Below are 17,338 nucleotides of genomic sequence, written 5' to 3'. Positions count from 1 at the left end.
GGTCTGTTCAGCAGGTGACCATATAATTGCTACTTGCTTCTTTAGTAGATCAGTCAGAGGCGCTGCAATCAAAGCATAGTTTTTGATAAAGATCCTGTACCATCCCCTCAATCCAAGGAAACTACGTATTTCTTTGACAGAAGTTGGTGTTGGCCATTCCAGAATGTCTCTGGCCGGATCTACTGAAATTCCTTCTGCTCATACAATGAATCCCAGATATTCAATTTGTCGCTTGAAAAATGCACACTTTTTCTTCTTGGCGTAAAGCTTGTGTGCTCTCATTGTTTCAAGAACAATGCGAAGCTAGGGTTCATGATCTTTTTCTTGCTTAGAGTAGACTAGGGTATCGTCAAAGAAGACGAGTACGAAGTCATCAAGATAGGGCCTAAAAATATCATGCATTAACTTGTTGAAGGTAGTTGATGCATTTGTCAGTCCGAATGACATCACTAGGAATTCAAAGTGTCCATACCTTGTGCTAAATGCAGTCTTCGGGATATCTTTTCCCTTGATCCTTATCTGATAATATCCAGACCTAAGATCTATTTTATAGAAGATCTTCGCACCTTGAAGACAGTCAAGAAGTTCATCTATTCTAGAAATGGGATATTTGTTTTTAATGGTCGATTGATTCAACCCTCTGTAGTCAATGCATAGCTGAAGCGTTCCATCTTTCTTTTTCTGGAATAGCACTGGGGCTCCCCATGGCGAACTACTAGGACGGATGTAGCCCTAGTCTAACAGTTGCTTGAGTTGCTCCTTCAGTTTGATTGCTTCTGGGATGGACATCCTATATGGTCTCTTTGCTACTGGTGCAGTTGCTGGCACCAGTTTGATTTCATGATCGACTTCCCTTTGAGGAGGAAGTTCTGTCAGCTCTTCAAGAAAATACGTCTGCGTATTCCCTTAACCATGAAGGTTCTTTCCCAGATTCTTGATTTTGATCTAGCTTATTTAGTTTAATCAGATAGATAGGTAGCCCCTTTCTAACTCCTTTTATTATCTGTGTTGCTTTTGCCAGCTGAATTTTTGGCTAACCAGCCTCTCCTTGAGTTGTAACTAGTTCCCCTTCAGAATTTTGAAAGGAGACTTGGCCCTTACCACACTGTATGTGGGCATCATAGAGTATTATCCAATCCATTCCGAGCAAACATTCGTAAAGACAAGCCCCGTTATGTCCTTTGTTCCAAGCTAAAGTGGAAAGGCTTGAGTCTAGGATGGTATTATAGTCTTCATTTGAGCAGTTCCAATATTATATTTCTCCAGATTACCCATTTTTATGCACTATTAGCTATAGAAGTTGGCCTTCCATATTAAGCTCTCAACTATGGATCTATCTCTTCCAAAGGATGGATGGAGTGGAGCATGGTCTTCTGACTTATTGATTGAAGTAGTCCGAATGGTTTTTGAAGACTTTGTGACTTCAAATACAATGTTGATATCTTATATGTATTTGAGAGGTGGTCTACTGATTCCAGACGATGAAGATCTAGCTTGATATATTGGGAATGTGGTCTTACAAGCTGCCTTGTATGTCAGACATTTGAAGTTGCTAATAGATGAGATGTTTCAGTGTTATTCCTCCAAAGTGGTTGATTGCCGTGACACTTCATGGCATACAATGATTGATTCTCTGATCTTGAACCAAAGATAGAATAAAGCATCCATTCATGTATAGAACATTAACCAACTAAGGGTGGATCTTTTAGCCTATCTTCCCAAGCAACATCCATTCGATTCCTCTTTCTTTGATGCTTACCATTGACGATCTGCTTTAGGTCTATCAGTTCCTAGCTTATCTTATTATCAACAGATGGCCCATCAATATGATGCTTATTTTTCCCTTTATAAATTCAACTCAATAGTTATTTTACCTCTGCTTTTCCAACCTCGTGGTTCCCCTCAAATTATGATCTTTACTTGTTGTTCTTTCATTGAAGATCATGTTTTTTTCCTTCTCTATCTTGTCCTTCACCATCTATGCATATTCCTTCCACTTTTCTTGCCTATCAATTAACACCTTTCTTAACAGATTTGCCTAAATTCTCACCTAATCCTTCTTTAGCCCATTCCTCATTTTATGATTTTTCCTACCCATCTCTTCATCCTCTTGTATCAGTTCCTCTTCCATCTCCTACTACTTCTATTTACTAGCCCCCTCAGTTGGTTAGTGGATATGTAGGGTTTGTTGATCAAAAGATTCCAAGAAGATAAGGATGGAGCTCAACTAATTCTCTTACTTGACCACAGATTAATTGGCCATTAATTCTAGGAGAGTGGATGACTACCAATTAAGCGTATCAAAATTATCTCCATTTTGTTCAATAATATTCACAATCTACATATCCTTCAGTGATATTGATAGCTCACTTTTCTTGGTACCTAGCATATATGCATAGGCATTCACATAATGATCCAAAGGCCATTCCCAAGTTATGCATGAAAAACATTGATTCCGAACAACTCAATATACTATATTTTCATGTCCTTGATTTGCCTAGAAGATACCTCATCTTGCTAGAGAGGATGTGTTGCCTTAAATTTTTCCAAAATCCTCTAAAAACTTTTGTAGATGAATCCTTATCCATGGATCATTTTTGTAATCATCAAGTTTTCAAGAGGGATCATCTTCACTGATACCTCTGGATGTATCTTACATGATTTATAATGATGCATCTCTCTTTTGGAGATGCTATTTAAATGGGTATTTTGCGTTAATTTCTATATGTGATGAGTTCATGGTGGTTGAATATTTGATTTGTTCGAGAGCTATATTTTTGGATATTTGTAGTGATGTTGCTGGTGGATGGAAACCTTAAGAAGCAAAGCTGCAAAACCTCTTATATCCTTTACGAATTTGTCATGATTTGTTTATAAGATATGTTAATGGATAAAGGGTTTTCCTTTCGTTGTATTCTTTATTAGATACATGTTATAAGTTGGGGTTATGGTTGGGTGGTTTATTGAAGATGCTAAGGAAGATCAAGTTGAGCTCTTTGATGAACTTACATTCCCTTTTTCTTAGGTCACGCAAGGACACTCCCTTATTAAGTGTGGGGATATGTTGAATGCTGAAATGACTTGATTTTTTGGTTGATTTTTGTTGTTTTCGAGGCCTGAATGGTTGATTTTTGATAGATTTAAATGATGTTTGGTTGTTTTGGAAGTGTTTGAGAGTGTTTTGAATGAGGTTGATTATGTTTTGAAAGCTCATGATATTTTTCAATAGAGATATGAGGCTCTGTGATGTTCTGATAGGTTTTGTTGAGGTTTTGATTGGTTTTGATAGCTTCTATTTTGTTTTATTTTTCTTTTGTATGAAGCATGGAGTAATGATTAATATTGAGGCTGTTTAAAAGATCATTGAATGGTTTTTGATGGTTTGGAATGGTTTTAGTATGAGTTATGTGGTTCTGATGCTTTCTGTTGACCTTCTGTAAACCCTTTGTTGAGCTTCTATAGAGCCTTTATTCCTGTTCTGTTTTGTTTTGTATGCCTCTGTAAGTGTTTTGTGGAATGTATGTGAGACTTTGGGAAAGTTTTCTAGCCTTGGAAAGAGGTGAATGTACGTTCAAAAGAGCTCAAGGAAATGGAAGAAGCAGCTATTGAAGACTCAAGAGAAGACTAGAGTAAAGTGACAGTGATGAGCTATGAAGAGTCACTGTAGTGGTTCTGGTGACAATTCATATCAGACACACCTTTTTGGAAGGGGCATCCACAACCAAAGAGGGATTATTGTGAGTGATTACTGAGTATTGTAGTATGATGTAGTATTGATGGGGAGAGAAAGAGAGAGTCAGAGATAGCTAGCTCTATGCAAGACAATGTATCTACATATGAGAGATTGTGAGAGAAAGTCACGAGATCTTTGAAATTTAATCATATGTTATATTTTTCCATTCAAAGTGGAGCATTCTTTTGAGTTTTCCATGTCTATCAATGAATTCTATGAAGAATATGAAAAGAATGATGGATTTTGTTAAAGTTAAAGCCATGGGAGAATTGTTTCTATGAAGTTGCATCAAGATTTCTTGTTCGTAATGTTTTTTTCTTTGTTGAGATCATATAAAAGATGAAAAAGATAGTTGTTGATGAGACCAGATAGATTTTCTTGTAGTAGAAACCCTATTTCCTTCATGTTCCTTTTGGGGATCTAAGAGGGTGGGCTGATGCAAGAGATTTCAATTGGGAGATGATGCTAAAACATGATGGAGTATAAATCAATGTTTGGAGGAGTATTAGTAGCTATTAATGGGAGCATTGAGGCCTTCCAAATATGAGATATGTGTGAGATAAAGTGTAGTTTTATGTGAGTAAGTGATAAATTTCATAGTTTTATGATAAATCTTAGTTGTAAATGGTTCAAAATGGTTACTCTTGATTCTCAATGATCTCCTTTATGAGAAACATTAAGAAAATCAGTAAAAATCAATCATCTATTGATTTTTCTATAACATGCAAAACCTATAAAAATGTGATTTTAAGATAAATCATGGATTTTGGAGGTTTTGATGTGCCAATGGTGTTTGCATGGGATGAAATGAGGGATGAAAATAATTCTCAACAAGTCTAATCAAGTCCCATTAGAAAATCAAGAAATATTAGTAGTTATTGATAAATAAATAATAAATAATAAATAAAAAATAAAAAAATAGGTTTTTATACTTTAAAAAATAAAAAATAATAATATATGTGTCCTTGGATGTGTGGTATGGTTGAAGCATAAGGTTTACGCCTTAGTAGCCCTACCTTTATGCTAAAGTGAGTATTTGTTGTTTATGAAGAAAAATACATCAAAACGCTATGTAAACCTACCACTGAATGCATGACCCTAAACACTAGGGAGAGGAGGGGGTAATAAGTACAGATTAAATACTAAATCTTATTTTTTTCTAATGCACTTTGCATATAGGATATGTGTGTCTTGAGAATTAATGGGTTTAGTAGCATAAGCATGCTCGGTGTACTAACCCTATGCAACACAGCAATTATGTTTAGAACAAAAGCATGAAAAAAAATGTTTTTTCATTGTCACAATGCTATTTTAAATGAATAAAAATGTTTGAGCCCTATGAATCATAGTTGCATTGCATTCAACACATGGTATTATCCTCGATGCATGGCAATTGTCTTCATAAACATTGACCCACACTGAGAGTGAGGTATCCCAAGCCATAGGGCTAGTTATTCATTTTCTTTTAGAGAGTGTTCAATGAGGATTATATTTTATCTCCTAGAACGATTGATTAAAGATAGTACTATGTATCGTACATGCTTTATGTGTTCACGCTGCATCTCACGGCCAATCTTTGAGGTGTAGGAGAGCCGTAATGGGGCCGCAGCAATCAGTTAAGGGGTGCTACTTGTGTCTATTTTATGAGGTATATAACACCAATATGTGTAGGGGCTACTTGTGAGGAGTCTAGGAAGGGTTATCTATTGGAATACGAACCATAGAAACACTTATTTGGTTAGATTAGTGTGTAGCCTTTGGATGCTCTTGGCCGCAAGGCCATGGAGTGTTTTGGTGGAGCATAAAGGCCTAGCTAGAGCTTTAGAGCTAGTGTCGTGCCCATTCTAGGTCCCAATAGGAGCCGTAATAAGTGGCGGTGTCCAAATCTTGATCAATAGGGACCAATTTATTAGTGTATGCCAAAAGGCAGTGAAATAGATCCAAAAGACCATCAAGCCGAGCTTCAAAAGCAAGAAAGAGCTGAAAGGGCTAGACGGCGGGCTGAGATTATTAGGAGATATTCTCGTCAGAAAGTGGAGTGGTCCGATATCCCTCTAAGGAAGGGGTCTTAGTAACCCTAGCCCCAAGAATAGTCTGTTAGGAGGAGGAGGAAGTTCTAGTACTTTCCCTCTCCCAATTGGTCAATCCACTTCAAGTGGGGTAATATTTTCCATCGTTCAAGGACCTTTAGCAAATTTGATCATCAGGGCACAACCCATTGCAATCCTAATAGGAATTCCAAACGTCCCAGCCTTGGGATTTCCTTTACCCATTTTTAATGGGTTAGCAGAGGAAGATGTAGAACTTCATATTAATGAGTTTCAAAAGTTAATGTTCAAGTGTCCAATCCAAGATGGACACTTGATGATGTTCTTTAATATGACTTTGAAAGGACAAGCTGTAGTATGGTATCATAGCCTAGAGTGTTCTCAATGTAACACAACAAGAACCTCGCAAGAATGTTCAAGGCTATGCCAAGAAATTGAAGGCAATATTTTGTAAGTTGTAAACTTATATTCCCATTTCATTTGCTACTCAACTATGATAGTTTTTACATGGGCTGGACTTTAGCATGTAGGTGCAATTGAGCATGTTGATCTTGCCAACATCGATATGCTATTACACAAGCAGAGGAGGTAGAGTTGTAATTACAAGTGGCCTATACCTGTAGGGAAAAATAGAATCCAAGTCTAGGTATACTGGAAATACTTTAGACAAATGGAGGTCAAGGGATGCCCATGAGTACTTCCAATAGGAGGGGAAGAATGATTCAAAATGTGTTTGGAAGCCAAGTGACCAATTCCAATGTTGGTCTAGGGAATTAGTAGTCAATCCCTAATCAAGCAGTTAGGCCAATGGAACAACAAGTAAACGATCACGGCCTATGAGTCAAGTGTCTCGAATGTCCTTGGCAAGGTTAAGGATATGATAAGACACTATACTGACATGATCATCGAACAATACATGAAAATATTTGTTAATGTCAATTTCCTTAAGAAGCAGCATAATTTGATAGGGAGTCGACACCCTGAAGGGGATACCCCCTCAAGATTCAATTGTAAGTGGTATGGTGGCCAATATTTCCATGGAAATTGTCCAAATGAAAAATGTGACATATGTGCAAGTCTAACCACTTAGCTAGTACCTATTGGAGTAAGATTAGCTCTCTCTAGCAAGGAAGTAAACAACCAAGTCTAGTGAACCATCGACAAGCATAAGGGAATAATCTCCAACAAGATGAGGGACCAAAACAAATACTGCAAAGAGGGAAGGCTATTGTAGAGGAGTTGCCTAGTGGCAGTGGAGTCAACCTTATTGAAGTTGTATGTATCAATGGCACTGAAGCTTATAGTCTACAGGTCATTACAATAGGTCAAAAGAGTAAATACATTGACAAAGACAAGCTAAGCCTGTCAAGGGAAATCCTAGCAAGATGATAAGGGGATGCAAGTCCTTAACCCTTGACATGAAACCTCTAAAAACCATTGATAGTAAAGCTAAACCCAAGAAGGATATAAAACTGCCAAAGAAGAAGAAAAAGCTAAGAAAGAGGCACCAAAGACTATTCAAAGACCAAAGGAGAGAATGGTATGATGGAAGAAGAGAGCTATTGCTAATTTGATTTAGCAAGTTCTCTTTGTGAGGCTAAGCCAGATGTAAATCTCCTGTAGTTGATCAAGTTATCCCTATGAGTGCATAAAGAGTTCAAGAAGATTCTATGCACTAGGTATTTTTGCCCTTGGGCATAGTGTGAGTAGGAGGTGATTGGTTTGAGCATGTTGAAAAGCATTGTCTAAGGGTAGCAATATATGTTGATGGCATATTAGTAGGACATTCTATTGTGGACACGGGATCCTCTGTCTCAACATTATGAGTTTAGAATTGATGGAGAGGTTAGGGTTAGAAATCCAAAAAGATATCTCCACAATTCTCTGAATGGCTATTATAGTTTAATATAACTGGAAGGTTATAGCATTAAAGTCCACCTGACTATCACTAATGTGGAATGCATTTTGGACTTGAGGATTATCATGTTTGCCGAGTGACCTAGCTATCAAGTACTGCTAGATAGGTCATGGATCTTACAAGAAAACTATCAAGTTGATATACTCGTTGGTTGATTGACCTTCGGTAGAGGTGCTATGCATGTAGTAGTGGATGCCTATCCTAAATCTCCTCACAGTAAGAGAGTTTCTTTATCTTCATTAGAGTCAGATACATTAGATGATCCATCTGCTAGTGAGACATCATCAAGTGAAAAATCCAAAGAGGGGTCCACTACTACAAAGGATATCTATATCAAGTAACTTTGAATGAACCAATCGAGGCTTAGGATAGGATAAGAGATGTGGGCATAATTGAGTTAGACCTTGGCACGATGAATGATTCACGACCAATTAAATTTGGGTCCATGCTCAGCTTGGAAGAAAGGGAGGACTATGTGCCCTTGATTCAGGAATTTTGCAACATCTTTGCTTGGAGTTATGATGAGTTGAGAGGTTTTCCTCCTAGCTTGGCTATTTATACCATTCCCCTAAAGGAAGGTAGACATCATGTGTGACAAAAGGTAAGGCATATGCCTTTCAAACTAAGGGATGGGCTATTTGAGGAATTGACAAAATTGTAGAAAGTTAGCCGAATATTTTAGGTACAACACACAGAGTGGTGTTCAACAATCATTATCAAGAAGAAGAAGAATAATCAAATTCGGCTTTGTGTAGATTTTATAGAGCTTAATAAGCAGACAATTAAGGATTACTACCCATTAACATTCATTGATCAGATTTTAGATCAATTAGTGTGGATATAAAAATCAATTTATTTATGGATTGCTTTGCTGGATACAACCAAATGGCTATTGCAGAGGAAGATAAGTTGAAAATGGCATTTATAATTGTCTTTGGGACCTTTGCATATCATGTTATGGCCTTTGAGTTATGCAATGTACCCAGTTCTTGGCAACAAACAGCTGATAAGACTTTTGGTGACATCTTTGCATCGATGATCTGGGGGCAGCCACCATAAGGGATATACAGTTGATCACTTTAAGGAAATGTTTTAAGCACTAAAGAGAGTTCTACATTGCTCTTAATCCATCCAAGGTGTATTCACTAGCTTACATACTATCATCCCATACTTCGCTAACATCTCCAATGAGTATTACCTTTACACCAACAAAATTTCATGTGGATCGTGAATCACTCAATGGCTAAAAAGTACCACAATATTCCAAGGTCTTTAATAGCAAACTCCTTGTGCAACCTATGATTTACTACGACAATCTCTCTTTTAAGAGTACCTATAATGATAATATCATCGACATAAATGAATACATCCACCATTTCATCCTCTATATGTTTGACATAAAGTGAATAATCAACCATGCTTTATAGTAATCCCATGCTACATAAGAATCCGTTGATCCTCCCACACCAAGCTCTACATGCTTGCTCCAACCCATACAATTCCATCCTTAACTTGCATAAATAACGTGAATATTTAGGGTGTACATACCCTTTTTTCTATTCCATATAATATACCTTCTGTTTCCAAAGATACCATTCAAGAAAGCATTCTTGACATCCATTTGATATAATTTCTAGCCATACAGTGAAGCTAAGGCAATCATCAATATCACTATAGTCATCTTTACCATTGGACTAAATGTCTTCTCATTGTGGAAACCATATGTTTGTGCATAACCCTTTGCAATCATGTAACCTGTCCACCTGTCTCTTCAGGACACGTCTTAGCAGTCCATCGGAAAGGATGTCTAGAAAGCTCCGCCCGGAACTCCCATGGAATGTCACGGGGTTTACGATCTAGGACTTTCCGCGTCTGCCACGTAATGGAAGTATTCTAGCCATTCCCACTTAGGACCGACCTAAATCAGGGTTTTCCCTAATGGTCATTTCCTAAACGGCAACTAGCGTCAAACTCCGAGCGAACTACTTTACGTAGAAACGCCCGGGCCGAAGCGGATTTACGCTGCACTTGGTTCAAGGAGAATGGGAAATGAGAGGGATGCAAAGCTCGACCTCTCTGCCATAAGGCATAGCCCCATTACGTTCCCCTAAAACAGCATAAATCGGGATTATTATAACTTAGACTCTAGGTCAGCACCCTTGAAATGATCTTCTTGCTGTCATTTATGATTGAGAAAAGTTCCCGGCCAACCAGGACCACCCATCCGTAGGACGGACCCATGGCCACATCCACCGCACTTTCCTCAGGTTGTTTTAGTTATCTAATTACCTATCACATTTAGTTGGACATGCATCAATCAGCTTCCTTATTTAGCCCGTTAGGCACTGGTTCCTTCACGTAATCATAGCACTTGACATAGAAAAGCAATGTCAAACAAGTTCCTTTTCAACAGCTTATCATATTTATCTTTGAAATACATTTATAAAGTCCAGCCCGTAGGCTTATCCATAATCCGCCCAAAGGCTATCCAACAATCCACAGGGATTACTAATCCAATATTTCGCCCGTAGACTAGTATGCGGGCCTCGAGATCCAATCCCAAGTCACGTTGTTGAAGGGTTGTCGAAAGTAAAGTCAGACCACAGAGGACCTTGACTAATTTCAGGATAGAAGATCAATCATACAAATAAACAAGATGAATGGATTTGTGAGCAATAATAGATCTGCCAACCTTCCGATGAGACTGACACAATGGCTGCCACTCAAGAGGATATCAAAAAGTGCCAGTTGCAGCTCAAGTAAATATAACTATTCTCTACCAAGAAGTCACAATACCTTAACTTTAAAGATGCAGTACAGACGGAAATAACTACACTTGAGTCAGATCATGTGCCAACCAAGATGCCTGCATGTAAGTAGCTATTTATATTGGGATTCACTGCAGAGTATCTGTTCCCAGCACAGTAGCTTTGCCTGGATGAATGTCTTGTTGATCAGCTTCTTGGTAAGCCATGAGAGGAAGAACTCTTACACAAACATTGCTAGAATTCAAATACTCATCTGCAAGTTATGCAGGCAATTTCTCCTCTCTTTTATAACAGAACATGACTTCTCTTCTGCTTCTTCTCTTCCCCTTCTCTCTCTTCTTCTCCTTGTTCACACAGAGTATCAATGGTTGATCAATGTTACATCTGATGAAGAGCTTTTACACAGATCTGTGAAAAATTCAAATGCCCATCTATAGGTTAAGCTCAAGTCTCATAAAAGATTAAGTCTTTGTTGATGCTGCTGCTATCTCTTTCTTCTTCGGATAGCCGAATTTGTTTAATTTTATTACAGATTGAGTCTTCTTTGTCTGGGTCTTCAGATGGGTACTGCAGACTCGGTCTTCCTATGATATTATCTTAGCGCAATGTATCTTTCTGATCAAAATTCTGGTGCTTTGACGCTTGGCCAAAGCTTGGGTGCCAGCTCAAGGATACAAGGAGGAATTGCTCACGAGAGAGAAGAATCGGAAGAGAAGGCTCCTGGGCTGTTTCTAATTATGGACCTGTAGCACATCTTTCACAGTCTGACTAACCACCCCTTTCCTGGGCCTTGCTTCTCCAGTTCGCGCAGAAGATAGAAGTCCTGGCTTTCATGGAAGATCTATAAAAGCTGACTTCTCTTTTCGTCCAGAGAGAGACCTCTTTTCTTCGACATGAACACTCCCACGTTTGCGACGATACGTTCTGATTGCAACCGAGAGAGATGCTCAACTTCGAATCCGGATGGGTCTACCACCGTGGACGCCGCCTGTGCACTGCGTTGCGACTGTCAATCCACACGCTTTCTCCTCAACTTGGCGGCCATGCTGACATCTCCATGACTAATCAATTGACTCCTTTTTTGCCTGCAGCTTTGTTTTTGTTTTCTTCTTTGTGCAATGTGGCTTGTACTCACAGTGAGGTACACGCATCTTTCCGGTGCGGAAGCCTAACATTGACAATCCTGATCAATCCGATGCTCTGTGATAGGGATTGTGAAGAGGAAAGTGAAGCCCCTCAAGTACTGAATTACAGAGTGCAACTCCTATGAAATTGACTGTAATAAAACCTGTGACAGGCAGATGGGTGGAGTGCTTCACGCTCCGACCTGAACTTCTACTGCTACTCCGATGGATTGATGCTTTCCCCTGTTTCCATAAGACTCTGCAACCATGAAGAAAGCCTGAGACAACTTAGCAATTCCTTTGTTTGTTCTCAGATCTAGATCATGAGAATCTTGGACCAGCTGATTAAGCTCAGTTCATCACAGGGTTTTTCTCTCAAGCTTCGTGAAAATTTTTGTAAGATTTCTTCAAACAAGGCAGAAGCAACACTATTAGGATCCCTCCTGGCAGAAATTTTACAAAGCTCTTCAAAAGATAATCCCAACTTCTGAGTGACCATAGCCGGCAAGGACGCAAATAAGCTGCCTCCAAACGAGAGACCGTAACAGGTTGCAATTTGCAAGCCCTCTTTGAAACTTCTCTCAGCATCATCCACATCACCTATTATGTTGTTAAGTATCCCCACTTGCACGATACTTTCCAAATAATCAACAACCACTCGCCACTGACTGGGTCCTGATTGCTGCCTCTTATAGTTGACTGAGGTGGTTTGATTGTTGACAGCTACAAGTTGAAGTGCATTGGGCTGAAGCTTCTCACTGCTGGAATCTACTCCATTAAAGTCTGGTAAAGCTGATAACTCAGAAATCTTGAAACATCGGTTTTATAACTTCAGACGCAAAGGAAGTCCTTCCTTTGAATTGTGAAGGGCCTCCTCCATCTTTTTCCTAAAAAAAACTCCTCGTTTTCCTTTTTCTGTCACTCGATCCGCCATCTCCTTTTGCCCCCCGAAAACTCCTCTTTTCAAAAATAGTCCTTTTTTAATAGGCCCTCCAAAAGCAACCTTTTGTTTTACAGAAAAGCCATCCAGTCTGCTCCCTCTTCAACCTTTCCAACTTATTCTCATTACTAAAATTATCGGTGGCAGCATCTTTTCTGGACTATTCTGAGCACACATAGTTGCAGTTTGAACCACCCTCCTTAAATCCGATTCATCACATATCCTACACAATTTTGGGTCTAAGAGCTCCATAAGTCATCCTTCGGCCATTGCCCATTCTACTATAGTGCGCTTCTGTCCAGATCCAAGCTTCTCAATTGGTTTCCTACCATTAACTAGTTCTGGCAATAAAATGCCAAAATTGTATACATCACAACTTTCTGAGACCTTGCCCCATAGTGCATACTCTGGTGCAAGATAGCCCAAAGTTCCTGAACTTGTTCAACTGTAGCATTCTCGCCATAAAGACTCAGACTTTTATAAAGTCCGTAATTCAACATTGTGCTCAGCATGTTCACAAAACACGATCTCCACATCTATAATATTTCCAAACTTCCCATACATGCTCATCACTATGCCTCCAAACTTCTCTCCACTATACTCACACGCAGAAAATAAATGTAAACACAACGACTAAGTATGTACAAGGTAACAAATGTCACACACACAACATCTGGGGTCCTCTAATCCTGCGCATCCTCCGGATGGGCCAACTACCCATGATCATTATCATCAAGATCCACAAACAGATCAATCTCTTAGTTGTGCATTTCCGGTATATCAACAAGATTATTTGTCATATCATCTGTCTCTTCCATTGGAGTTTCTTCTCGTTGCTATTCTCTTGCAAATTCTTCCAATGCATAATCTTCATCATCTCTTTTCTTGAAAATCTTGATTCTTTTTCGTGCAATAGGCACTCTAAGCACTGTCCCATCCAAGTCTGTCAACTCATATGTTGCATTATCAGAGACATGTCTGACTATGTACGGCCCAAACCATCTTTTCACCATCTTCCGAAGTGCAATATGCTAATTTTCGAGGCTGCTATCAAAGACTAATACCCAGTCTCCCTCTTCTATTGCTCTAGGCCGCAAAGCGATGCCTGCTGTCAAACCTGTCCTTATTTCTTAGTCTAGCAACCTTCAACCTGTCAATAGCTAGCTGAATATCCTCTGGTCTTCTCTCCAACTACTGAATCCGAAGAGCTAAGAGCTCTTCTCTCGTCAAATCCTCCTGCCAAGGTAAAACTGACCAAGTCAAAGCACAAGTCTCAGTCGGCATAACCGATTTCTGACTATACATCAACTCTGCGGGCATATATCCTGTGGTAACACTATGAGTCGTACGATCAGCCCACAAAGCAAATGGTAGAAGTCTCGGCCATTCTCCAATCCGTCCTCTGCATGCTTTGGCTAATGCTTTCACTATCGGCAGATGCCCTCTTTCACTCTTCCCATTTCCCTCTGGATTGTATGCTGTAGTTAGAGCCAACTTGATTCCTAGTTTAGAGAAAAACTCCTTAGCTTCATCTGGATCCAATTCACCGTGATCCGCAGTGATCTTACCCACACAGCCATACTTGCAGAAAATTTCTTCCAATAAGAACTTACACACTGCACTAGTGGTCTTCGTTCTCAAAGATCTGCCCTCAACATGATTGGTAAGATCCTCTCTAGCCAAAACAATATATCTCATCTGCCATAGACCCATAGGCATAGTAACCAAGTCAACTACCCACTTATAATGAATGCATAGCGGATAGGTCGGATGAAGGTCATCTCGATGACGCACTACCGAATACATCTGGCAGTCCCTGCAAGTCTCTACAAAGTGAGAAACATCTCTATACATGCCTTTCCACCAATATTTCTCCTTGATTTTCTCATAAGTAGCCCACACTCCTCTATGACTAGCCCAAGGACTCTCATGAAACTCCCTCATCACCTGTAACTGTGTCTCTCTATCGCAGACAACCCGCAAAGGTAATCCACCTCTTTTCTTCGGATGCTTCCAAAGAAATCCGTCCTTGAGAAAATAACCATAGGCTTTCCTTCTGATCTTCTTGAACTCTTCATCTGTCCATTCATCTCTTTTGCTTAGTGTACTAAGGTACTTGCCAATCTGCAACCAATCTCCAACATAGAGTTCTTCAATGAAAGCCACAATATCATAGACATGGCAAACATGATCAACCATAGCGGCTGAAATTTCTGCATCATCCTCTTCGGCAAGTAATATTTCCTCATCATCATATCTGGCTCTAGACAGCATATTTGCCACTCGATTATCCTTCCCAGCTATGTGTTTAAATTCTGGATTTAATGACTTGATGTATGCAATATCCGGAGTACAGCAACTCGTAATCATACCTATCAATGGCAAGCAATCTGTCTCTACCACAACTGAGGCTCCAATAAAGTACTCCTTGTCACATTTGAGAGCCGTAAAAATCCCCAATAACTCCCTCTTGATTTGTGGATATCTCCTCTGTCTCTCGTTTAGGACTTTTGCCCCAAACCGAATAGCATACATGTTTCCATCTGCATCATCTTGACCCACAGCCCAACCTATGCCAATTGGACTAGTGTCAACTGTCAATACAATAGGCCTTCCACAATTATAATCTGCTTTCCTGAGAGTAGGAGCAATATGCAATAACTTCTTAAATTTCCGCATGGCTCTAGTGTGGCTCTCATCCCAATAAAATTTTTGCCCCTTTCGAAGCAATTGATATAAACAATCTGCTATGTGTGCAAAATGAGGTATCCAAATCATATAAAACACACAAGCTCCAATGAATCTCCGTACCTCTGAAGTGGTAGAACAATACTCCATAATCTTGCCTATAGCATCCACCTTATCAGGTGAGGGTTTCCTGCCATAATACCCACACATATGTCCAACAATGACAACCTCATTCACTCCAAAAACTGATTTTTGCCCTGATAGTGTCAAGTTCACTTCTTCTAACCTGGCCAAAATCTTCTCACAAGCTGAAATATGATCAGCCACAAAGTATCTGCATCCCTGTTCATTTAGACTCTCATTCTTCTCTTCTTCTGCACACCCCTTAATGGGCACATCATCCAAGAAAGGCATGGTAATCTAAGGTATGTAATCACGAAGAACCTTATGCATGGCATTCATCATATGCGCAACAGAATTAGTGGCACCTTGAGGCAAGGTACACATCCTGACAAGCCCAATAGGAGTTCTCATAGTGGTTATGTCCCTGCTTTTCAAAGCCAGCTGAAACTGATCATATCCCGAATACAAATCACCTAAAGAATAGATGGCACGTCCAGTAAATGCTTCTGCAAAATCATCCACAACTGTACCTATACCAACATTCCTGATAGTAACTCTGTTTACTGGCTGCATGTCCTGTATAAATCGGAGAGTACCATTCTTCTTTGGAACCGTAAACCACCTGTTTGAGTAGTATGGTGCAGATGAAGGCTCAAGATTTCCCATCCTGATTTTCTCATTCAATAAATCAATCAGCTTTGGCAGGTGTGCCTTAGGCACTGGAATAGGTCGGAGGTTCCATGGAATATGAGGAATAGTAAAAATGACCATAGGAGCAACAATATCTGGATTCACACATCCAATCTCATGCGGAAAAAAGCAAATCCCCTTCCATGTTGCTCAAGCATCTCCTGAAAGCATTGCTTCTCTGTAGGTAGCAAGAAATCACCATTTCCAATTTTCAATTCAGCAAGAGTCTCTGCTGAAAATTTATGGCCTATATGCTCTGAATTCCGCAAAATTGGCTGTTTGGCAGCCCTCTCTATTTGCTGATCACTGTCAGGTGGAAGCGGTACAGCTACCGGCTTCACCTTCTTATCCACAGTCTTGTATTTCGTGTCAACCCTGGCTTCATTATGATCCTTTGCATTACTCAAATCTTGCTATAAATCAGCAATTCTGCACTCCATTGGCTGAACATCCTCAGTCCTCTGCTCTATGGACTGCATAGGAACAACCCTAAACTCTGGATGCTGAAATATTTCAGCAGTAAACTTTGTTGGCTGAAAGTTTTCAGTCCTCTGTGTCTCTGTAAGCTGATCATAATCAGCTGGAAACTCTGTTTGCTGAATTTCTTCAGCACTTAATACTTTTTGCTGAGTCACATCAGCCTCTGAATCTATATGTGACACAAAATCTGCAATTTCATGAAACATGTCCAGGGATTGCACTAATACATTACTGTGACAACTCTGCATATCAGTTTTCAGCATATTTTCCATTTTCATCATCGTATCTGCAAAAATCATACTATCATACATCCCATCTATGTGCTCATCATCCTCTAAAATTCCTGCATTTTTCAAATTTTTCTCCTTCCTGCATATGTACTGCCTGGCAGCTCTAGGCAACTTAGAAGTCTTCTGATAGCTCTTCGAACTGTTTGTTGAAATCCCAACAAAACCGAAGGAGAAAACACTGCTGCCAGGAGGCGAGAACTCCAATCTCCTCTGCTCTGTACCACCGTCGTCTAGTGAAACGGCGGTACCTAATGAAAACCCGAATCCCTCACAGTGGGCAAAGGTGCATCTCTAAGAGTATCCCTGTTTCTAACATGGTTCACACACACAGTCATGAACTGAAATGCTCTCATGCCATCTTTACTGCGAATCCATGCATAAGCAGATCCATCATCCATTACCTTTGTTTCCATGTGCATCTTTGTGATGAATGGCTGTCCAAGAATTATGGGATAAGAGCATGAATCCTGCACAAAGAAATGGAAATCCTCCTCTACATCTCCAATAGAAACCCTGACACTGGGACATGCAGAATA

This window comes from Lygodium microphyllum, chromosome 4 (assembly GCF_053477565.2).
Source record: "Lygodium microphyllum isolate KBCC chromosome 4, Lygodium_microphyllum_v1.1.10, whole genome shotgun sequence".
Taxonomy (NCBI): domain Eukaryota; kingdom Viridiplantae; phylum Streptophyta; class Polypodiopsida; order Schizaeales; family Lygodiaceae; genus Lygodium; species Lygodium microphyllum.
The sequence above is the reverse complement of the archived record's forward strand: the minus strand, read 5'-3'. Positions refer to the sequence as shown.